The sequence below is a fragment of the Oncorhynchus tshawytscha genome, linkage group LG18 (genome assembly GCF_018296145.1).
Source record: "Oncorhynchus tshawytscha isolate Ot180627B linkage group LG18, Otsh_v2.0, whole genome shotgun sequence".
Classification (NCBI taxonomy): domain Eukaryota; kingdom Metazoa; phylum Chordata; class Actinopteri; order Salmoniformes; family Salmonidae; genus Oncorhynchus; species Oncorhynchus tshawytscha.
Window position 1 is genome coordinate 38387038 of NC_056446.1, and position 25224 is coordinate 38412261.

At 51.0% G+C, this 25224-nt stretch overlaps 1 pseudogene; it reads left to right on the forward strand.

Moving 5' to 3' along the window:
• The first annotated feature begins 1181 nt into the window (after window positions 1-1181).
• Window positions 1182-25224, forward strand: part of LOC112239416 — a 92903-nt pseudogene continuing 68860 nt past the window's right edge.

Here is a 25224-nt window from a genome sequence, read left to right on the forward strand (position 1 = left end):
CTCTTCACAATAACATCACTTACAGTTGACCAGGGCAGCTCTAGCAGGGCAGCTCTAGCAGGGCAGCTCTAGCAGGGCAGCTCTAGCAGGGCAGCTCTAGCAGGGCAGCTCTAGCAGGGCAGCTCTAGCAGGGCGGAAATTTGACCAACTGACTTGTTGGGAAGGTGGCATCCTATGACGATGCCGCGTTGAAAGTCACTGAGCTCTTCAGTACAGGCCGTTCTACTGCCAGTGTTTGTCTATGGAGATTGCATGGCGGAAGTGCTCAATTTTCTGTCATCAACAGGTGTGGCTGAAATAGCTGAATCCACTAATTTGAAGGGGTGTCCACATACTTTTGTGTGTATAGTGTAGCTTTCTCATCTGATAATGAACAGCCGTGTGTCAGCTGATAAGCGTTATCTTGGGTAATCAGTTGGTTTGAAAGGAACTGAAGTAGCCCGTCTTAAATGATTATTCTCTTAAGAGATGAAGGTTTTGTGAAGTCTTAGCAGGTCTTGTGTACGTAGATGGTAGTGTCTGTCACAGACATTCAGGTGCTTCTTTAACAATGGCTGTCTGGATCTCATGTAATGTCTATTTGTTTCTTCTGCTTGATAAAAAACAAAACAATTTAAGATTAATTATAGCCTCTCTGACATCAAGGCCTAACCCAACATCTAACCCTTCTCTTCTCTGTCCTCTTCCTCCCACTCCTCTTCCTCTGTATCTCCTATTCCTTCCTCTTTCTCTCTCTCTCTCTCCTCTCCTCTCCTTTCCTCTCTCCTCTGTCCTCTCCTCTCTGTCCTCTCTCTCTCCTCTCTGTCCTCTCTCTCTCCTCTCCTCTCTCTCCTCTCTCTCTCTCCTCTCTCTGTCCTATCTCTCTCTCCTCTGCAGAGTTCACATTGCCCACCAGAGACCGAAGCAGCATGCAGACCTGAGGAGAACCAACACTAGCTACAACGTTCTCTCCCTCCTCCAGTCCTCCCAGCCACTAATGTTCTGTGAGGCTCTCTATCCTCTCCTCTCTATCCTCTCCTCTCCCTGTGCATAATGATCCATCTCTACTGCTGAGCTCCACCTCACCCCACCTTACCCTCTAACCTCACCCCACCTTACCCTCTAACCTCACCCCACCTTACCCTCTAACCTCACCCCACCTTACCCTCTAACCTCACCCCACCTTACCCCCTAACCTACCCCTAACCTTACCCCCTGACCTTACCCCCTGACCTTACCCCCTGACCTTACCCCCTGACCTTACCCCCTGACCTTACCCCCTGACCTTACTCCACCATGACCAGTCTGAAGCGGTCTCAGACGGAGCGTTCGGTAGGCGGCTCGGTACCTGCCTCTGATGAATTCTATACCCGTCGCCTGCGCCTCCCCAATGGTGGCGCCCCCCCACCACGCTCTGAGAGCGCCCACCTCACCTCCTCTTCCTCGTCCGGCTCCTCTTCCTCCTCCACCCCGGGGGTTCCCAAGATGGGGGTCAGGGCCCGCGTGGCAGACTGGCCCCCCAAAAGGGACGGAACGGGTGGAGTGTGGCACATCACCGTAGATACGGACTCTCCAAGTTCCACCATGTCATCTTCAGGTGGAGGAGAACGCGGGTCGGGAGGAGAACGCGGGTCGGGCGGAGAACGCGGGTCGGGCGGAGAACGTGGGTCGGGTGGAGAACAAGAGCGAGAGCGGAGCTCGGGTTCAGGCTCGGCGCCCACGGCCCATAGCAACCTGTCGGCTAAACTGGGCCACCTGATAAGCCCTCATGACTCCTCGATGCTCCGGAACATCCACAACACCCTGAAGAGCAAGATGCACCACAGCAGACATCACAGCAAAGACAACCGCTACCTGTCGCCAGACGGCTACCAGGGCTCGCCGCGTAAAGGCATGAGGCGTATCCGCCAGCGCTCCAACAGTGACATCACTATCTCTGAGCTGGAGGGTGACGGGGGCGAGGGCTGGTCCTTCTCCGGCTGGACGCCCATGCACCGAGAGTACGGCAGCACCTCCTCCATAGACAAACATACGGGCTCAGGGGAGAGCTTCTTCGATATGCTCAAGGTTTGTGTTTTAATGGATTGATTTAGTGGAATACCTTTCTGATAGATATCAGTTATCTATGATGCTCTGTCCATAAATATTTTCATATTTTTTTTTTTAAATCATGAAATCACATTTTATTTATGGTTCTGCATATGTACCAAGATGTTCAAATAAACCGAATCTTTCTTAACCTAATTTTTACTTGTTGAACGAATGTATTGGTATATTCCTATAGCAACTCTATATGTATTCTAGATATGTCAAATAAATCCATTTATTCCAGGGTTATACATCCCAGGAGGCTCCAGACCAGCGCAGCCCGGCACCGGACAGACTCAGGGAGCTGCTGACGGTCGCCCCACACAAACAGGCTGCCTTAGATCTGCCTGATGGACCTCTGGGTACTGCCAGAGGTAGCCCCTCCAGTCGCCTGAAGGAAAGAGAGAAACAACTCAAGAGGAGATCCAAGGTATTGGACACAAACGGTTTACAGTCTCCTCATTGGTTGATTGTAAATCTATCTTCTCTGTAATGGTCTATACTTGATATGTTTCTGTTGCACTTTGTTATTATGAGTCTGTATATTACACCAATATTAATATTTCAAACAACATTTCCCATGAAGTCTATGTTTTATCTTCTTCCAGTCGGAGACGGGCGGGGAGTCCATCTTCCGGAAGCTTCGTAGCGTCAAGGCCGAGGGCGACTCTTCCCGTGCCGGATCAGACATAGAAGACGCGGGGCGGGAGGACGGTAACAGTCCCAAACCCTGGACCTGTCAGAAGGGCTTTGCCCACTTTGACGTGCAGAGTATCCTCTTTAACCTCAACGAGGCCATCCAGGGACGACAGTCCGGTGGGAAACCCAAGAACACCACCACAGGAGCTTCTGCTGCTGCCGCCGCCTCGGCCTCTGCCACTTCCTCCCTCGCGTCCAATCAGAGCGGAGTATACGGTGGGGGTGGGTCTCCGTGCGGGTCGCAGGAGGAGCTAAGTGGGAAGGAGGGGTGTCCGGGTACAGGAGGGGGACATGGCACTAATCCTGCCCTGGATCCTGGGGATGACAAGAGCAATGAACTGGTGCTGAACTGTCCCTGTTTCAGGAATGAACTGGGAGGAGAGGGAGAGAGGAACATCTGCCCTTCTAAACAGGTAGGACGAGGATACGATGAATACACTGGCATGGACACTCGCACACACCGGCAATACGAATGCATGCAGGCACACAATGTACACTCACTCACACATCAGGTAATGGAATTTGTTATCTGGATAACGCTGATACCATTACCATAGATTTTGGACCAAAGACATAACTTTATGAGACCTGAAGTCTCTGCATTAGCTCAACTCTTTCACCAGAATCACAGATTTTTACCTTGCCAGCTTGGGGATTCGAACCAGCAACCTTTTGTTTACTGGCCCAACGCCCTAACCCTCCAGGCTACCTGCCACCCCTGTAAGGGCCCGGGGCTGGGCTTCTACTAAGCTGACATATGGAATTGTTTTAAGACGGTCATATGGAATTGTTTTAAGATGGTCATACCAAGGATCATTTAACTATTTGATGTAGAATTTTAGGACCCTGTAGGTATAAAAAATAATTGTAATTCAAATTGATTTGATGAAACATTAAATTTACTTAGTTATACTAGTTTGTTGCCTGAACTTTTCAGACGCTACAGACGATTTGGTAAGAAGACTGATTTTCAGGATGTCTCCTGGTCGACGCAGAACATGCAAAAAAAACATCTCTAGCTTAAACAAAAGGATTTTGATGGAAATAGTTTTATTATGTGAATTAGATTTCCACGCAGGCACGGACATCGACTCTAGGGGGAAATTATTTCTTAAAAAACCTCTTTGCTAGCGTTCCACTACGACAACATCCGGTGAAATTGCAGAGCGCGAAATTCAAAATATAAAAATCGTAATATTAAACATGCATGAAAATACAAGTGTCTAACATCATTTAAAAGCTTAACTTCTTGTTAATCCGCTTTGTCAGATTTCAAAAAGGCTTTATGGCGAAAGCATACCATGCGATTATCAGAGGACAGCGCCCCACACAAATACATTTTCAAACCAGCACAGGCGTCACAAAATCACCAAATAGCGATAAAATAAATCACTTACCTTTGAAGATCTTCCTCTGTTTGCAATCCCAAGGGTCCCAGCTACACAATGAATGGTCGTTTTGTTCGATAAAGTCCCTCTTTATATCCCAAAAAAGTCTGTTTAGTTGGCGCCATTGATTTCATTAATCCACTCGTTACCGGTAAAGTTCGTCCAAACAAGTCAAACTATGTTTCACATTAATCCTCAGGTACTCTAATATCTAAATAAACGATCATATTTAAGACTCAGAATAGTATGTTCAGTAGGGAAAATAAATGACGAAGAGCGCACACCTCATTCACGCGTGTAACAAGACTACTTTTCTAATGAGACACCTTGGAAAAACTACAACTACTTGTTCATTTTTCAAAGAACAAACCCTGAAACCCTTTCTAAAGACTGTTGACATCTAGTGGAAGCCATAGGAACTGCAATCTGGGTCCTATCTATTTGTTTTTCCCAAGAGGCTTTCATTGAAATGGCCTGTGACCTTGGGTTTTCGACAGCCATATCAGATATATCTGTTATACTCACAGATATTATTTTAACAGTTGTAGAAACTTCTGAGTGTTTTCTATCCAATGCTACCAATGATATGCATATCCTGGCTTCTGGGCCTGAGTAACAGGCAGTTTACTTTGGGCACGTCATTCATCCGGACTCCCGAAACGCCTTAAGAGTTTTTAACACATTTAGAACCCATATACGTAATCCATTCAAAAGCAGTATATAAGTATGTTCTGTATGCTTATGTCAACTCAAATAAATTTGACCCCTTTACCGTTACCTCTATACTAACATTGTTCCTCTTGCCCCCTCCCAGCAGGGTAGTATAGGCAGTGGAGAGAGCTCTGGGGGGGGAGGTGGCTCAGAGGAGGGGCCCCTGGAGACCATTCTCCCCCACTTCACCAATGCCGGGGTGGCCGTGCTGGAGGCCCCTAAAGATGGACAGGGACAACACGCCGACAGGGCCAAACGATCTGTAGAACACTGTGACCTGGGGGCCTACTACTACAGGAAATACTTCTATCTGAGGGGTGAGAGGGAGGGACCTGGGGTACTATGACAGGAAGTGCTTCTACCTACAAGGAGGGAGGGAGGGATGGTAGAGGGAGGGACCTGGGGTACTATGACAGGAAGTGCTTCTACCTACAAGGAGGGAGGGATGGTAGAGAGAGATAGAGACCTGGGGTACTATGACAGGAAGTGCTTCTACCTACAAGGAGGGAGGGAGGGATGGTAGAGGGAGGGACCTGGGGTACTATGACAGGAAGTGCTTCTACCTACAAGGAGGGAGGGACGGAGGGATGGTAGAGAGAGAGACCTGGGGTACTATGACAGGAAGTGCTTCTACCTACAAGGAGGGAGGGATGGTAGAGAGGGAGAGTTAGGGTCCTACCACTACGGACCATAGAGATGTTGATTTATTCATTTCTAAAGTCACCTGGATATTTGATCTTTGGAAATATAAGATTGTCTGAAAATAGAATATGAAAGCAGGTAGATTTGCATCAGATTGTAGATTTACATCAGGCTGTAGGTTGACATCAGGTTGTAGGGTTGACATCAGGTTGTAGATTTGCATCAGGTTGTAGATTTGCATCAGGTTGTAGATTTACATCAGGCTGTAGGTTGACATTAGGTTGTAGGGTTGACATCAGGTTGTAGATTTACATCAGGTTGTAGATTTACATCAGGCTGTAGATTGACATCAGGCTCTAGGTTGACATCAGGCTGTAGGTTGACATCAGGTTGTAGGGTTGACATTAGACTGTAAGTTGACATTAGACTGTGTGGGCTACGTCTCTTATATTGCAAATATAAATAAATAAAATCCCCCTCTCTTCCTGTTTCGCACCCACGACCCCCCTCTTTCCCTCTCTCTTGTCCCTCCCTCTCTCTCGTCCCCCCTCTCTCTCGTCTCCCTCTCATCCTCCCTCCCTCTCTCTCGTCTCTCTCGTCTCTCTCGTCCCTCCTCTCTCTCCTCCCTCCCTCTTTCCCCCCTTCTCTCTCATCCCTCCCTCCCTCTCTCTCTCTCTCTCTCTCTCTCCTCGTCCCCCTCTCTCTCGTCCCCCTCTCTCTCATCTCCCCCTCTCTCGTCCAGAGCATTGGAACTACCTGGGTGTAGACGAGACTCTAGGTCCAGTTGCAGTGAGTCTGAGGAGAGAGAAACTAGAGGAACACAAGGAGCATGGACAACAGTACAACTACAGAGTCATCTTCAGAACCAGCGAGGTAACAAGACAGTACACGAACTAAACCCCTCCCCCGTTTCTCACCCGTCTCCCATCCAGTCTCCCCTTGTTCTTTCTCTTGTTCATATTATTGTTGCTAGTGAATAACCAGGCTTGTTCATATTATTGTTGCTAGTGAATAACCAGGCTTGTTTATATTATTGTTGCTAGTGAATAACCAGGCTTGTTTATATTATTTTTGCTAGTGAATAACCAGGCTTGTTTATATTATTTTTACCTCTTCATTTCCCACAACTCATTGATCTCAACTTCTCAAGTCAATCAGCTTCAACTACTTCTTCACTTCCTTCAACCCTGGTATACTATAGCCAATAATGTCAGTCATCCCCTCCCTCCCTCCCTCCCTCCCTCCCTCCCTCCCTCCCTCCCTCCCTCCCTCCCTCCCTCCCTCCCTCCCTCCCTCCCTCCCTCCCTCCCTCCCTCCCTTCTCTTCCTCCGTCCCCCTGCCTCCCTCCTCTCTCCACCTCTCCTCCATCGACCTGTCCTCTGTCTCCACCTGTCCTCTGTCGACCTGTCCTCTGTCGACCTGTCCTCTCTCGACCTGTCCTCTGTCGACCTGTCCTCTCTCCACCTGTCCTCCAGTCGACCTGTCCTCCAGTCGACCTGTCCTCTGTCGACCTGTCCTCTGTCGACCTGTCCTCTGTCGACCTGTCCTCTGTCGACCTGTCCTCTCTCCACATGTCCTCTCTCCACATGTCCTCTCTCCTCCTCTGCACTTCTCTCTTCTCTTCTCCACTTGCTGCTATTTCCAGCCTAGAAGGTGGGCAGGTGTGTGTGTGTGTGTGTAGGTTGAGACCACGTCAGCGGAAGAATAGTTTAGCCCAGTGTTCTGGCTCCTCTCCACCTCCTCTCTCCACCTCTCTCTCCTCTCCACCTCCTCTCTCTCCTCTCCAACTCCTCTCTCTCCTCTCCACCACCTCTCTCTCCTCTCCACCTCCTCTCTCTCCTCTCCACCCTCCTCTCTCTCTCCTCCTCCTCTCTCTCCTCTCCACCTCCTCTCTCTCCTCTCCACCTCCTCTCTCTCCTCTCCACCTCCTCTCTCTCCTCTCCACCTCTCCTCCTCTCCACCTCTCTCTCCTCTCCACCACCTCTCTCTCCTCTCCACCTCTCTCTCTCTCCTCCACCTCTCTCTCCTCTCCACCACCTCTCTCTCCTCTCCACCTCCTCTCTCTCCTCTCCACCTCCTCTCTCTCCTCTCCACCTCCCTCTCTCTCCTCTCCACCTCCTCTCTCTCCCTCTCCTCTCCTCCTCTTCTCTCTCTCTCCACCTCCTCTCTCTCCTCTCCACCTCCTCTCCTCCTCTCCACCTCCTCTCTCTCCTCTCCTCCCTCCCTCCTCTCCTCCTCTCTCCTCTCCACCTCCACCTCCTCTCCACCTCCTCTCTCTCCTCTCCACCTCCTCTCTCTCTCTCCACCTCCTCTCTCTCCTCTCCACCTCTCTCTCCTCTCCACCCTCCTCTCTCCTCCACCTCTCTCTCCTCTCCACCTCCTCTCTCTCCTCCACCTCCTCCTCTCTCCTCTCCACCTCCTCTCTCTCCTCTCCACCTCCTCTCTCTCCTCTCCACCTCTCTCTCCTCTCCACCTCCTCTCTCTCCTCTCCACCTCCTCTCTCCTCTCCACCTCCTCTCTCTCCTCTCCACCTCCCTCTCTCTCCTCTCCACCTCCTCTCTCTCCTCTCCACCTCCTCTCTCTCCTCTCCGTCTCCTCTCTCTCCTCTCCACCTCCTCTCTCTCCTCTCCCTCCTCTCTCTCTCTCCACCTCCTCTCCACCTCCTCTCTCTCCTCTCCACCTCCTCTCCGTCTCCTCTCTCCTCTCCACCTCCTCTCTCTCCTCTCCACCACCTCTCTCTCCTCTCCACCTCCTCTCCGTCTCCTCTCTCTCCTCTCCACCTCTCTCTCCTCTCCACCACCTCTCTCTCCTCTCCACCTCCTCTCCTCTCCACCACCTCTCTCTCCTCTCCACCCACCTCTCTCTCCTCTCCACCACCTCTCTCTCCTCTCCACCACCTCTCTCCTCTCCACCACTTCTCTCTCCTCTCCACCACCTCTCTCTCCTCTCCACCACCCTCTCCTCTCCACCCACCTCTCTCTCCTCTCCACCACCTCTCTCCTCTCCACCACCTCTCTCTCCTCTCCACCACCTCTCTCTCCTCTCCACCTCCTCTCTCTCCTCTCCACCACCTCTCTCTCCTCTCCACCTCCTCTCCTCTCCTCTCTCTCCTCTCCACCTCCTCTCCACCTCCTCCGTCTCCTCTCTCTCCTCTCCACCTCCTCTCTCTCCTCTCCACCACCTCTCTCTCCTCTCCACCTCTCTCTCCTCTCCACCACCTCTCTCTCCTCTCCACCACCTCTCTCTCCTCTCCACCACCTCTCTTTCCTCTCCACCTCCTCCCTCTCCTCTCCACCTCCTCCCTCTCCCACCTCCTCTCTCTCCTCTCCACCACCCTCTCTCCTCTCCACCTCCTCCTCTCTCCACCACTCTCTCTCCTCTCCACCACCTCTCTCTCCTCTCCACCACCTCTCTCTCCTCTCCACCACCTCTCTCTCCTCTCCACCACTTCTCTCTCCTCTCCACCACCCTCTCCTCTCCACCACCTCTCTCTCCTCTCCACCACCTCTCTCTCCTCTCCACCACCTCCTCTCCTCTCCACCACCTCTCTCTCCTCTCCACCTCCTCTCTCTCCTCTCCACCACCTCTCTCTCCTCTCCACCTCCTCTCCTCCTCTCCTCTCCTCCCTCCACCTCCTCTCTCCTCTCCACCACCTCTCTCTCCTCTCCACCTCCTCTCTCTCCTCTCCACCACCTCTCTCTCCTCTCCACCACCTCTCTCTCCTCTCCACCACCTCTCTCCTCTCCACCACCCTCTCCTCTCCACCACCTCTCTTTCCTCTCCACCTCCTCTCCTCTCCACCTCCTCCCTCTCCTCTCCACCTCCTCTCTCTCCTCTCCACCACCTCTCTCCTCTCCACCTCCTCTCTCCTCTCCACCTCCTCTCTCTCCTCTCCACCTCCTCTCTCTCCTCTCCACCTCCTCTCTCTCCTCTCCACCACCTCTCTCTCCTCTCCACCACCTCTCTCTCCTCTCCACCTCCTCTCTCTCCTCTCCACCTCCTCTCTCTCCTCTCCACCTCCTCTCTCTCCTCTCCACCCTCTCTCCTCCTCTCTCTCCTCTCCACCTCCTCTCTCTCCTCTCCACCTCCTCTCTCTCCTCTCCACCTCCTCTCTCCTCCTCCATCAACACATTTACCTCCACAGGGCCTCTGTCAGAACACTACAATAATACACTTGATTACATGTAATAATATCCAGCATATTTAACCACATTTAAAAACCCAAGGACACTGTACTGTACGGTGAGTCACTTCTCAGTGAGAGCACAGGGACATGAACACACACACACACACACGGGACTTGACTGTTAGTTAGATATAAAGGCAGGTCCTTCTACACTTTCTATTATTCATGCTGTCCTCCCACTGAAGGTTGTTTTAACCTGTGTGTGTGTGTGTCTGTGTTCTCACCTCACGAAGTTAGTTTTAGCGTTAAATTCCAAAGGAATAGAGACATTTCAAATGTCATATTATGTCTATATACAGTGTTTTAACGATGTGCACAAGGGAAATAAATAGACATTATTTACTCTCTCTGTTTCTCTCTGCCAGATTAGACAGCCTGGTCTGGTGTAATAATGGAAGTCTCTTTTTCCCTGCCTCTCCTCTCCTCACTTCCTATCACCTCTCCTCTCCTCACCCCACTTCCTATCACCTCCTCTCCTCTCCTCACCCCACTTCCTATCACCTCTCCTCTCCTCACCCCACTTCCTATCACCTCTCCTCTCCTCACCCCACTTCCTATCACCTCTCCTCTCCTCACCCCACTTCCTATCACCTCTCCTCTCCTCACCCCACTTCCTACCTCCTCTCCTCTCCTCACCCCACTTCCTATCACCTCTCCTCTCCTCAACCCACTTCCCTCAACTTCCCCACTTCCTATCACTTCCTCCTCTCCTCCTCACCCCACTTCCTATCACCACCTCTCCTCAACCCACTTCCTCACCTCCTCTCTCCTCACTTCCTACCACCTCTCCTCTCCTCAACCCACTTCCTATCACCTCTCCTCTCCTCACCCCACTTCCTATCACCTCTCCTCTCCTCAACCCACTTCCTATCACCTCTCCTCTCCTCACTTCCTACCACCTCTCCTCTCCTCAACCCACTTCCTATCACCTCTCCTCTCCTCACCCCACTTCCTATCACCTCTCCTCTCCTCACCCCACTTCCTATCACCTCTCCTCTCCTCACCCCACTTCCTATCACCTCTCCTCTCCTCACCCCACTTCCTATCACCTCTCCTCACCCCACTTCCTATCACCTCTCCTCTCCTCACCCCACTTCCTATCACTCTCCTCACCCCACTTCCTATCACCTCTCCTCTCCTCACCCCACTTCCTATCACCTCTCCTCTCCTCAACCCACTTCCTATCACCTCTCCTCTCCTCAACCCACTTCCTATCACCTCTCCTCTCCTCACCCACTTCCTATCACCTCTCCTCTCCTCACCCCACTTCCTATCACCTCTCCTCTCCTCACCCCACTTCCTATCACCTCTCCTCTCCTCTCCTCACCCCACTTCCTATCTCCTCTCCTCTCCTCACCCCACTTCCTATCACCTCTCCTCTCCTCTCCTCACCCCACTTCCTATCACTCTCCCTCCTCTCCTCACCCCACTTCCTATCACCTCTCCTCTCCTCACCCCACTTCCTATCACCTCTCCTCTCCTCACCCCACTTCCTATCACCTCTCCTCTCCTCACCCCACTTCCTATCACCTCTCCTCTCCTCACCCCACTTCCTATCACCTCTCCTCTCCTCACCCCACTTCCTCACCTCTCCTCTCCTCACCCCACTTCCTATCACCTCTCCTCTCCTCACCCCACTTCCTATCACCTCTCCTCTCCTCACCCTATCTTCTCCTCACCCCACTTCCTATCTCCTCTCCTCTCCTCACCCCACTTCCTATCACCTCTCCTCTCCTCACCCCACTTCCTATCACCTCCTCTCCTCACCCCACTTCCTATCACCTCTCCTCCCTCACCCCACTTCCTATCACCTCTCCTCTCCTCACCCCACTTCCTATCACCTCTCCTCACCCCACTTCCTATCACCTCTCCTCTCCTCACCCCACTTCCTATCACCTCTCCTCTCCTCACCCCACTTCCTCCTCTCCTCACCTCACTTCCTCCTCCTCTCCTCACCCCACTTCCTATCACTCTCCTCTCCTCACCCCACTTCCTATCACCTCTCCTCTCCTCACCCCACTTCCTATCACCTCTCCTCTCCTCACCCCACTTCCTATCACCTCTCCTCTCCTCACCCCACTTCCTATCACCTCTCCTCTCCTCACCCCACTTCCTATCACCTCTCCTCTCCTCACCCCACTTCCTATCACCTCTCCTCTCCAGCTCACCACCCTGCGTGGGTCCATTCTGGAAGATGCTGTGCCCTCCACCTCTAAGCACGGCCTGGCTCGGGGTCTACCCCTCAAAGAGGTGCTAGATTACCTGGTACCAGAGCTGACCGCCCACTGTCTCAGACTGGCTCTCAACACACCAAAAGTCACAGAGCAGCTGATGAAGCTGGACGAACAGGGGGTAAGGACACAAGTAGGTAAATGTAAAATGCTAACTTTCCTCACGGGATTCTGGATTTCCTGATTATTCCCTCCTGATTCCGGGAGTCTTCAAACTGGGATCTCTGAGAAAACCGGGAGTCTTCAAACTGGAATTCCTGAGAAAACTGGGAGTCTTCAAACTGGGATCGCTGAGAAAACCTGGGGATTTAGAGAAAGTTACCCATAAGACAACACAGAAAAATAACATGAAAGTCACACAATTTATTACTTGCAGAGAACTTTAAATTACTAATGTAATGTCTCTCTCTCCCCTTCTCTCTCCCGTTCTCTCTCTCTCTCTCTCTCTCCTGTTCTCTCTCCTCTCTCTCTCTCTCCTCTCTCCCCTTCTCTCCTCTCTCTCCTATCTCTATCATTCTCTCTCCTATCTCTATCATTCTCTCTCCTCTCTCTATCATTCTCTCTCTCTCTCTCTCTCTCTCTCTTCTCTCTCTGTCTCTCTCTCTCTCTGTCTGTCTCTCTCTCTGTCTCTCTCTCTGTCTCTCTCCTCTCGTTCTCTCTCATTCTCTCTCTCGTTCTCTCTCTGTCTCTCTCTGTCTCTCTCTCTCTGTCTCTCTCTCTCTGCAGTTGAGTTTCCAGTTGAAGGTGGGGGTGATGTACTGTGCGTCGGGACAGAGCAGTGAAGAGGATATGTATAACAATGATTCGTCAGGTCCTGCTCTGGAGGAGTTCCTTCAGCTGCTTGGAGAGAGGGTCCGACTGAAAGGATTCACCAAGTACCGAGCCCAGCTGGACACTAAGAGTACGTTACCACACACAGTGTTATACCGAGCCCAGCTGGACACTAAGAGTACGTTACCACACACAGTGTTATACCGAGCCCAGCTGGACACTAAGAGTACGTTACACACACACAGTGTTATACCGAGCCCAGCTGGACACTAAGAGTATGTTACCACACACAGTGTTATACCGAGCCCAGCTGGACACTAAGAGTACGTTACCACACACAGTGTTATACCGAGCCCAGCTGGACACTAAGAGTACGTTACCACACACAGTGTTATACCGAGCCCAGCTGGACAGTAAGAGTACGTTACCACACAGTGTTATACCGAGCCCAGCTGGACAGTAAGAGGACGTTACCACACACAGTGTTATACCGAGCCCAGCTGGACACTAAGAGTATGTTACCACACACACACAGTGTTATACCGAGCCCAGCTGGACACTAAGAGTACGTTACCACACACAGTGTTATACCGAGCCCAGCTGGACACTAAGAGGACGTTACCACACACAGTGTTATACCGAGCCCAGCTGGACACTAAGAGTACGTTACCACACACAGTGTTATACCGAGCCCAGCTGGACAGTAAGAGGACGTTACCACACACAGTGTTATACCGAGCCCAGCTGGACACTAAGAGTACGTTACCACACACACACAGTGTTATACCGAGCCCAGCTGGACACTAAGAGTACGTTACCACACACAGTCTTATACCGAGCCCAGCTGGACAGTAAGAGTACGTTACCACACAGTGTTATACCGAGCCCAGCTGGACAGTAAGAGTACGTTACCACACACAGTGTTATACCGAGCCCAGCTGGACAGTAAGAGTACGTTACCACACACAGTGTTATACCGAGCCCAGCTGGACACTAAGAGTACGTTACCACACACACAGTGTTATACCGAGCCCAGCTGGACACTAAGAGTACGTTACCACACACACACAGTGTTATACCGAGCCCAGCTGGACAGTAAGAGTACGTTACCACACACAGTCTTATACCGAGCCCAGCTGGACACTAAGAGTACGTTACCACACACAGTGTTATACCGAGCCCAGCTGGACACTAAGAGTACGTTACACACACACAGTGTTATACCGAGCCCAGCTGGACAGTAAGAGTACGTTACCACACACAGTGTTATACCGAGCCCAGCTGGACACTAAGAGTACGTTACCACACACAGTGTTATACCGAGCCCAGCTGGACACTAAGAGTATGTTACCACACACACAGTGTTATACCGAGCCCAGCTGGACACTAAGAGTACGTTACCACACACAGTGTTATACCGAGCCCAGCTGGACACTAAGAGTACGTTACCACACACAGTGTTATACCGAGCCCAGCTGGACACTAAGAGTACGTTACCACACACAGTGTTATACCGAGCCCAGCTGGACACTAAGAGTACGTTACCACACACAGTGTTATACCGAGCCCAGCTGGACACTAAGAGTACGTTACCACACACAGTGTTATACCGAGCCCAGCTGGACACTAAGAGTACGGTACCACACACAGTGTTATCTCCCTCTCTCTATCTCTCTCATGCCCAGCTTAACACCAAGAGTATTACTACAGTACTTTGTCAGACTCGCCTGAGAATGTGTTGTCAACGACTCACCTGAGGATGTGTTGTCAACGACTCACCTGAGGATGTGTTGTCAACGACTCACCTGAGGATGTGTTGTCAACGACTCACCTGAGGATGTGTTGTCAACGACTCACCTGAGGATGTGTTGTCAACGACTCACCTGAGGATGTGTTGTCAACGACTCACCTGAGGATGTGTTGTCAACGACTCACCTGAGGATGTGTTGTCAACGACTCACCTGAGGATGTGTTGTCAACGACTCACCTGAGGATGTGTTGTCAATAGAGGATGTGTTGTTCATAGACCCAGAACAGGGGGAATAGGACCCATTCATAGACCCAGAACAGGGGGAATAGGACCCATTCATAGACCCAGAACAGGGGGAATAGGACCCATTCATAGACCCAGAACAGAGGGAATAGGACCCATTCATAGACCCAGAGCAGTTTGGAGGAAAAAGGGGTAGGCTTGCAAGCCGAAGAACATCATCCCAAACGTGAAGCACAGCATCATGTTGTGGGGGTGCTTTGCTGCAGGAGGGACTGGTGCACTTCACAAAATAGATGGCATCATGAGGGAGGGAAATTATGTGGATATATTGAAGCAACACCTCAAGACATCAGTCAGGAAGTTAAAACTTGGTCACAAATGGGTCTTCCAAATGGACAATGACCCCAAGCATACTTCCAAAGTTGTGGCAAAATGACTTAAGGACAACAAAGTCAAGGTATTGGAGTGGCCATCACAAAGCACTGACCTCAATCCTATTGAAAATGTGTGTGCAGAACTAAGAAAGTGTGTGCGAGCAAGGAGGCCTACAAAGCTGACTCAGTTACACCAGTTCTGTAAGGAGGAATGGGCCAAAATTCACCCAACTTATTGTGGGAAGCTTGTGGAAGGCTACCCAAAACGTTTGACCCAAGTTAAACAATGTAAAGGCAATGCTACCAAATACTAATTGCGTGTTGGTAAACTTCTGACCCACTGGGAATGTGATGAAAGAAATAAAAGCTGAAATTAATCATTCTCTCTACTATTATTCTGACTTTTCACATTCTTAAAATAAAGTGGTGATCCTAACTGACCTAAGACAGGGATTTTTTACTTAATTAAATGCCAGGAATTGTGTTTGGCTAAGGTGTATGTGAACTTCAGACTTCAACTGTAGGTCCTGAATGACAGGAAGCTTGGCCCCAGTGATGTACTGGGCCATACTCATTCCCCTCTGTAGTGCCTTATGGTCGGATGCTGAGCAGTTTCCATACCAGGCGGTGATGCAACCGGTCAAGACCTCTGCAATCTGCCCTGGCATGCTGTCAATTAACTTCTGTGCCACATCCTGACTGATGGCAGCCCATTCTTGCATAATCAATGCTTGGAGTTTGTCAGAATTTGTGCGTTTGTCCACCCGCCTCTTGAAGACTGACCACAAGTTCTCAATGGGATTAATGTCTGGGGAGTTTCCTGGCCATGGATCCAAATATCGATGTTTTGTTCCCCGAGCCACTTGGTTATCACTTTTGTCTTATGGCAAGGTGCTCCATCATGCTGGAAAAGGTATTGTTCATCACCAAACTGTTCCTGGATGGTTGGGAGAAGTTGCTCTCGGAGGATGTGTTGGTACCATTCTTTATTCATGGCAAAATTGTGAGTGAGCCCACTCCCTTGGCTGAAAAGCAACCCCACACATGAATGGTCTCAGGATGCTTTACTGTTGGCATGACACAGGACTGATGGTAGCGCTCACCTTGTCTTCTCCGGACAAGCTTTTTCCGGATGCCCCAAACAATTGGAAAGGGGATTTATCAGAGAAAATGACTTTACCTCAGCCCTCAGCAGTCCAATCCCTGTACCTTTTGCAGAATATCAGTCTGTCCCTGAGGTTTTTCCTGGAGAGAAGTGGCTTTTTTGCTGTCCTTCTTTACACCAGGCCAGCCTCCAAAAGTCTTGTACTGGTGGTGCTGGTACTGTACTGGTGGTGCCCCGATCCCCCAGCTGAATCCACTTTAGGAGACGGTCCTGACGCTTGCTGGACTTTCTTCACAACAATTGAACTGCTCTCCTTGATGTTCTTGATGATCCGATAAATGGTTGATATAGGTGCAATCTTACTGGCAGCAATATCCTTGCCTGTGAAGCCCTTTTTGTGCAAAGCAATTATGACGGCACATGTTTCCTTGCAGGTAACCATGGTTGACAGAGGAAGAACAATGATTCCAAGCCCCACCCTCCTTTTGAAGCTTCCAGTCTGTTATTCGAACTCAATCAGCATGACGGAGTGATCTCCAGCCTTGTCCTCGTCAACACTCACACCTGTGTTAACGAGAGAATCACTGACATGATGTCAGCTGGTCCTTTTCTGGCAGGGCTGAAATGCAGTGGGATTCAGTTAATTTGGGATTCAGTTCATTTGAATGGCAAAGAGGGATTTTGCAATTCCTCTGATCACTCTTCATAACATCCTGGCGTATATTCAAATTGCCATCATACAAACTGAGGCAGCAGACTTTGTGAAAATTAATATTTGTGTCATTCTCAAAACTTTTGGCCACGACTGTACGAACCTGTCTGTCTAACTCTAGTTACTGTCTGTTTCTCCTCTAGCTGACTCCACAGGGACCCACTCCCTGTACACCACCTATGAGGACTATGAACCTGTCTGTCTAACTCTACTGTCTGTCTCTCCTCCAGCTGACTCCACAGGGACCCACTCCCTGTACACCACCTATAAGGACTATGAACCTGTCTGTCTAACTCTAGTTACTGTCTGTCTCTCCTCCAGCTGACTCCACAGGGACCCACTCCCTGTACACCACCTATAAGGACTATGAACCTGTCTGTCTAACTCTAGTTACTGTCTGTCTCTCCTCCAGCTGACTCCACAGGGACCCACTCCCTGTACACCACCTATAAGGACTATGAACCTGTCTGTCTAACTCTAGTTACTGTCTGTCTCTCCTCCAGCTGACTCCACAGGGACCCACTCCCTGTACACCACCTATAAGGACTATGAACCTGTCTGTCTAACTCTAGTTACTGTCTGTCTCTCCTCCAGCTGACTCCACAGGGACCCACTCCCTGCACACTGTAACAGTTTTGACTTGAGGTTATTATTTATAGGGGTGCCAGGTAGGTTGTGCCTACCAGAGAAAACATTGGTTTCTCCTTTTAGTTTGGGTGGGAATGAGTCCCATCTGGTCCGTCAAGTCTACACCAATACAAAGGACTTATGTAAAAGTCAGGATGGAAATAAACTTTTCATAAACCCTTAAAACATTGGAAAGAACTTCAAAAACAACTATATTCTTTTGCGTGGGTTGTATTAGCAACAACAATGATTACACACATATAATAATATCACAATGAGTTCTGGTTCCTCCAGAAATGTCCTGTACCTCGGGCCTAAAAAGAGTCCAGCCCGGTAAAGGAGTTCAGTGAACTCAAGTGACTTTTGTCACGCAATGTTTGTCCGTTCATTCCGTGTAGCGTAAACCCAGTATTAAACATACAATCAATATAACAATTATTTTACCACAGAACTTTAAAGCGTATCAACTCTTACTAAGTCCTCAACTACAACTAACTACATAAATCACAGTATACATCACATCAAAACAAATGAAATACCGTATACAAAAAGGTGGTAGTCAGTCGGTCAGTCAGACAATCCAATCCGCCAATAGATCTCCAGCGGAGAAAGGCCACGAAGAACGGAGAGGTGTAGTCCACGGACGCAAAGAGTGGATCCGATCCTGGGTAAACTCTCTTAGGCTACAAAACACACGTTTAACGGCAACAAAACAAACGGAATAGAGAAGCTACGGAACTGAGGGTTGAACACATCCTCATTCACGTCTCCATCACAACCCCACTTTTGCGCAGCTGATGCTGGCTATTTAATTGGGAATTAAAGGGAAAGCGCCCTATTGGAAGGAGCTGCACTGAGACGTTCAGAATAATTCAGGGCCGTCACAACACCACCTATAAGGACTATGAACCTGTCTGTCTCTCCTCCAGCTGACTCCACAGGGACCCACTCCCTGTACACCACCTATAAGGACTATGAACCCTGTCTAACTCTACTGTCTGTCTCTCCTCCAGCTGACTCCACAGGGACCCACTCCCTGTACACCACCTATAAGGACTATGAACCTGTCTGTCTCTCCTCCAGCTGACTCCACAGGGACCCACTCCCTGTACACCACCTATAAGGACCTACTGAACCTGTACTGTCCTCCTCCAGCTGACTCCACAGGGACCCACTCCCTGTACACCACCTATAAGGACTATGAACCTGTCTGTCTCTCCTCCAGCTGACTCCACAGGGACCCACTCCCTGTACACCACCTATAAGGACTATGAACCTGTCTGTCTAACTCTACTGTCTGTCTGTCTCTCCTCCAGCTGACTCCACAGGGACCCACTCCCTGTACACCACCTATAAGGACTATGAACCTGTCTGTCTAACTCTAGTTACTGTCTGTCTCTCCTCCAGCTGACTCCACAGGGACCCACTCCCTGTACACCACCTATAAGGACTATGAACCTGTCTGTCTAACTCTACTGTCTGTCTGTCTCTCCTCCAGCTGACTCCACAGGGACCCACTCCCTGTACACCACCTATAAGGACTATGAACCTGTCTGTCTAACTCTAGTTACTGTCTGTCTCTCCTCCAGCTGACTCCACAGGGACCCACTCCCTGTACACCACCTATAAGGACTATGAACCTGTCTGTCTAACTCTACTGTCTGTCTCTCCTCCAGCTGACTCCACAGGGACCCACTCCCTGTACACCACCTATAAGGACTATGAGGTGATGTTCCACGTGTCCACCATGCTGCCCTACACACCCAACAACAAACAACAGGTCTGTGTTGGTACAGTTGAATTTGTAACACTTTCAAATGAATGCAGGGAATGAAGTAAATAACAGGGTGGTTGTAGTTCGGTGAGCCGTTGTAGTGACTCGCTGTGAAGCCAAGATGGCCCCTCATTTCAGTGTCCTGTTTTCTCTGTCATTCCAACGCAATGAATGATTTTTTAAAAAAGTGTCACATTCTACAGTCATTGATAGATTGTAAAGACATGTTTTCGCTGTGAGTTTTTATCTGCTTGCTGCCCCCCCCCCCGTTGTGTCTGTCCGCCCCTTGTTGTGTCTGTCCCCCCCTTGTTGTGTCTGTCCCCTCTGTCCCCCTTGTTGTCTGTCCCCTCTGTCTCTCCCCCCCTGTTGTGTCTGCCCCCTGTTGTGTCTGCTCCCCCTGTTGTGTCTGCTCCCCCTGTTGTGTCTGCCCCCTGTTGTGTCTGCCCCCTGTTGTGTCTGCCCCCCTGTTGTGTCTGCCCCCCTGTTGTGTCTGCTCCCCCTTGTTGTGTCTGTCCCTCCCCCTTGTTGTGTCTGTCCCCCCTTGTTGTGTCTGTCCCCTCCCCCCTTGTTGTGTCTGCCCCCCTTGTTGTGTCTGTCCCTCCCCCTCTTGTTGTGTCTGTCCCTCCCCCCTCTTGTTGTGTCTGTCCCTCCCCCCCTCTTGTTGTGTCTGTCCCTCCCCCTCTTGCCGTGTCTGTCCCTCCCCCCTTGTTGTGTCTGCCCCCCTTGTTGTGTCTGCCCCCCTTGTTGTGTCTGCCCCCCTTGTTGTGTCTGCCCCCCTTGTTGTGTCCCCCTTGTTGTGTCCCCCCCCGTTGTGTCTGTCTCCTCACAGCTCCTGAGGAAGCGTCACATAGGGAATGACATAGTGACCATCGTATTCCAGGAGCCCGGGGCTCAACCCTTCACCCCCAAGAACATACGCTCTCACTTCCAACACGTGTTCGTAGTGGTGAGAGCACATCAACCCTGCTCTGACAACACCACTTACAGGTGAGTGGAATGTCTGGAGGTAGACCTACTGCAGTACAGTTCAGGGGAACAGTGGGTTAACTGCCTTGTTCGGGGGAACAGTGGGTTAACTGCCTTGTTCGGGGGAACAGTGGGTTAACTGCCTTGTTCGGGGGAACAGTGGGTTAACTGCCTTGTTCGGGGAACAGTGGGTTAACTGCCTTGTTCGGGGAACAGTGGGTTAACTGCCTTGTTCGGGGGAACAGTGGGTTAACTGCCTTGTTCGGGGGAACAGTGGGTTAACTGCCTTGTTCGGGGGAACAGTGGGTTAACTGCCTTGTTCGGGGGAACAGTGGGTTAACTGCCTTGTTTCGGGGGAACAGTGGGTTAACTACCTTGTTCGGGGGAACAGTGGGTTAACTGCCTTGTTCGGGGGAACAGTGGGTTAACTGCCTTGTTCGGGGGAACAGTGGGTTAACTGCCTTGTTCGGGGGAACAGTGGGTTAACTGTCTTGTTCGGGGGGCAGAACGACAGATTTTTGCTTTGTCAGCTCTGGGATTCGATCCAGCAATCTTTCGTTTACTGGCCCAACGCTCTAACCACTAGGCTACCTGCAACCCCCTCTTTCCTCGACTCAGCCTCCTCTTCCCTCTACTCAGCCTCTACTCAGCCTCTTCCCTCTACTCGCCCTCCTCTTCCCTCTACTCGCCCTCCTCTTCCCTCTACTCGTCCTCCTCTTCCCTCTACTCAGCCTCTACTCAGCCTCTTCCCTCGACTCAGCCTCCTCTTCCCTCTACTCAGCCTCTACTCAGCCTCTTCCCTCGACTCAGCCTCGTCTTCCCTCGACTCGTCCTCCTCTTCCCTCTACTCAGCCTCTACTCAGCCTCTTTCCTCGACTCGTCCTCCTCTTTCCTCGACTCGTCCTCCTCTTCCCTCTACTCAGCCTCCTCTTCCCTCTACTCAGCCTCCTCTTCCCTCTACTCAGCCTCCTCTTCCCTCTACTCAGCCTCCTCTTCCCTCTACTCAGCCTCCTCTTCCCTCTACTCAGCCTCTACTCAGCCTCCTCTTCCCTCGACTCAGCCTCTACTCAGCCTCCTCTTCCCTCGACTCAGCCTCTACTCAGCCTCCTCTTCCCTCGACTCAGCCTCTACTCAGCCTCCTCTTCCCTCGACTCAGCCTCCTCTTCCCTCTACTCAGCCTCCTCTTCCCTCTACTCAGCCTCCTCTTCCCTCTACTCAGCCTCCTCTTCCCTCTACTCAGCCTCTACTCAGCCTCCTCTTCCCTCGACTCAGCCTCTACTCAGCCTCCTCTTCCCTCGACTCAGCCTCCTCTTCCCTCTACTCAGCCTCGACTCAGCCTCCTCTTCCCTCTACTCAGCCTCTACTCAGCCTCCTCTTCCCTCTACTCAGCCTCCTCTTCGCTCTACTCAGCCTCCTCTTCCTCTACTCAGCCTCTACTCAGCCTCTACTCAGCCTCCTCTTCCCTCTACTCAGCCTCTACTCAGCCTCTACTCAGCCTCCTCTACTCAGCCTCTACTCAGCCTCTACTCAGCCTCCTCTTCCCTCTACTCAGCCTCTACTAAGCCTCTACTCAGCCTCCTCTTCCCTCTACTCAGCCTCCTCTACTCAGCCTCTACTCAGCCTCTACTCAGCCTCTACTCAGCCTCCTCTACTCAGCCTCTACTCAGCCTCTACTCAGCCTCCCATTCCAGCACCTAGAATAAAGTGCTATCAGGCCTGTTTCTGTGAACATCTTCCTCTTGCTTCAGCACTCTAGGTAATATGTTGCATCGCTCTTTATGTTCCTATCGCTGAGTGTTGAAATAATACAGTCTGGGGCAGTTTCCTCCTCCAAGACCGTGTGTCCCTGACTGACTCCCGTCTATCCCTCTGAGACCTCCTTTAAGGCTTTGTTAACTAACACACACACACACGCGCACGCGTGCTCGCAGTCGGCGAGAGATGTTAATGAAAGGAGAAATAATTGCTGTTTCCTTCCAGCTTCTCCTCTGGGAGTGAGACTTCATGATGAGAACAGTATCATCTGTCCATTTACACTTTCTCTCTGTTTTCTTGTTTTCTACCTCTCCCGCTATAATTATCTATTTCTCCCTCTCCCTACTCTCATTTCCCTTCTCCCTGCTCTCCCCCTCCATCTCTCTCTCTCTCCTCTTCTCTTCCCTCCTCTCTCTCTCCTCTCTCTCTCTCTCTCTCTCTCTCTCTCTCTCTCTCTCTCTCTCTCTCTCTCTCTCTCTCCTCTCTCTCTCTCTCTCTCTCTCTCCTCTCTCTCTCTCTCTCTCTCTCCTCTCTCTCTCTCTCTCTCTCTCTCTCTCTCTCTCTCTCTCCTCTCTCTCTCTCTCTCTCTCCTCTCTCTCTCTCTCTCTCTCTCTCTCTCTCTCTCTCTCTCTCTCTCTCTCTCTCTCTCTCTCTCTCTCTCTCTCTCTCTCTCTCTCTCTCTCTCTCTCTCTCTCTCTCTCTCTCTCTCTCTCTCTCTCTCTCTCTCCTCTCTCTCTCTCTCCTATATATCTCTCTCTCCTATCTCTCTCTATCCTTCCTCATCTTTCTCTCCTGTCTCCCTCCCTCTTTCTCCATCTTGTTAATAGCTGTTTTAATAGCTGTTAGGGTTTATTGTGTGACCTGGTTCTCTGTGGGGTTCCTGCCTGCTGTACACAAAGCTGTAGAGTGGCATAGGGAGGATACAATGGCTTGACACACACACACACACACCCTGCTCTCCAACCAGATGTAGGACTGTACCGGCCTGCACACAATGGCCACCTCCTGCCCCTCCTGCCCCTCCTGCCCCTCCTCTCCTCCACCATCATGTCACTAAATACCTGCCTTTCATTTAGATTTGTTTTGCCTCTGTTATCATCTCATCCCTCTACATTTGATCTACTACAAATACCCACACACTTATGGAGGGTTTAGTGGGATGGAGGGTTTAGTGGGATGGAGGGTTTAGTGGGATGGAGGGTTTAGTGGGATGGAGGGTCTAGTCGGATGGAGGGTCTAGTCGGATGGAGGGTTTAGTGGGATGGAGGGTTTAGTGGGATGGAGGGTTTAGTGGGATGGAGGGTTTAGTGGGATGGAGGGTTTAGTGGGATGGAGGGTTTAGTGGGATGGAGGGTTTAGTGGGATGGAGGGTCTAGTGGGATGGAGGGTCTAGTGGGATGGAGGGATGGGATGGAGGGTCTAGTGGGTGGGATGGAGGGTCTAGTGGGATGGAGGGTTTAGTGGGATGGAGGGTCTAGTGGGATGGAGGGTCTAGTGGGGGACGGAGGGTCTAGTGGGACGGAGGGTCTAGTGGGACGGAGGGTCTAGTGGGACGGAGGGTCTAGTGGGACGGAGGGTCTAGTGGGACGGAGGGTCTAGTGGGACGGAGGGTCTAGTGGGACGGAGGTTCTAGTCGGACGGAGGTTCTAGTCGGACGGAGGTTCTAGGGTCGGACGGAGGGTCTAGTCGGACGGAGGGTCTAGTCGGATGGAGGGTCTAGTGGGATGGAGGGTCTAGTGGGATGGAGGGTCTAGTGGGATGGAGGGTCTAGTGGGATGGAGGGTCTAGTGGGATGGAGGGTCTAGTGGGTGGGATGGAGGGTCTAGTGGGATGGAGGGTCTAGTGGGATGGAGGGTCTAGTGGGATGGAGGGTCTAGTGGGATGGAGGGTCTGGGATGGAGGGATGGATGGAGGGTCTAGTCGGATGGAGGGTCTAGTCGGATGGAGGGTCTAGTCGGATGGAGGGTCTGGAGTGGGATGGAGGGTCTAGTGGGATGGAGGGTCTAGTGGGATGGAGGGTCTAGTCGGATGGAGGGTCTAGTGGGATGGAGGGTTTAGTCGGAGGGAGGGTCTAGTGGGATGGAGGGTTTAGTTTGATGGAGGGTCTAGTGGGATGGAGGGTTTAGTCGGATGGGGGGTTTTGGAATTGTGGATGTCTATTTATGATTGACAACCAACTAATGTGTTTGGGACAGTAAAGCCTTTGTGAAGCATGGAAGGTCTGAGCTGTTCATTTAGCAGGTTGTTGGCGTGGCTGCCTCTCTGTTTAGGCTGTGTGTTTATGGAGTCGGTTTGTCGTTCCAGCTAGCTCCCCTGGTGTTTAATAGACTGTAGTTGGTAGCGGTGGTAATGCTATTATCCCTGTGGTGTTGTTCCTCGATTTAACATGACAGGCGATTCATCTCTATATTCTGGAAAAGATGTTTCAGACCAACAATAATACTGTGTTGTTGAGGCTTATGGCTGTGTCCTGACCTAGTATGGGAGTGTCCTGACCTAGTATGGGAGTGTCCTGACCTAGTATGGGAGTGTCCTGACCTAGTATGGGAGTGTCCTGGCCTAGTATGGGAGTGTCCTGGCCTAGTATGGGAGTGTCCTGGCCTAGTATGGGAGTGTCCTGGCCTAGTATGGGAGTGTCCTGGCCTAGTATGGGAGTGTCCTGGCCTAGTATGGGAGTGTCCTGGCCTAGTATGGGAGTGTCCTGGCCTAGTATGGGAGTGTCCTGGCCTGGCCTAGTATGGGAGTGTCCTGGCCTAGTATGGGAGTGTCCTGGCCTAGTATGGGAGTGTCCTGGCCTAGTATGGGAGTGTCCTGACCTAGTATGGGAGTGTCCTGGCCTAGTGGGATGGGAGTGCCCTGGCCTAGTATGGGAGTGCCCTGGCCTAGTATGGGAGTGCCCTGGCCTAGTATGGGAGTGCCCTGGCCTAGTATGGGAGTGCCCTGGCCTAGTATGGGAGTGCCCTGGCCTAGTATGGGAGTGCCCTGGCCTAGTATGGGAGTGCCCTGACCTAGTATGGGAGTGCCCTGACCTAGTATGGGAGTGCCCTGACCTAGTATGGGACCTTACCGGGAAATGCTTACTTACAAGCCCTTAACCAACAATGCCGTTCAAGAAATCGAGTTAATAAAATAGTTACTAAATAAACTATAATCTAAAAAAATGAATCAATCAAAAAGTAACACAATACATTTCCATAACAATAACAAGGCTGGAGACTATATA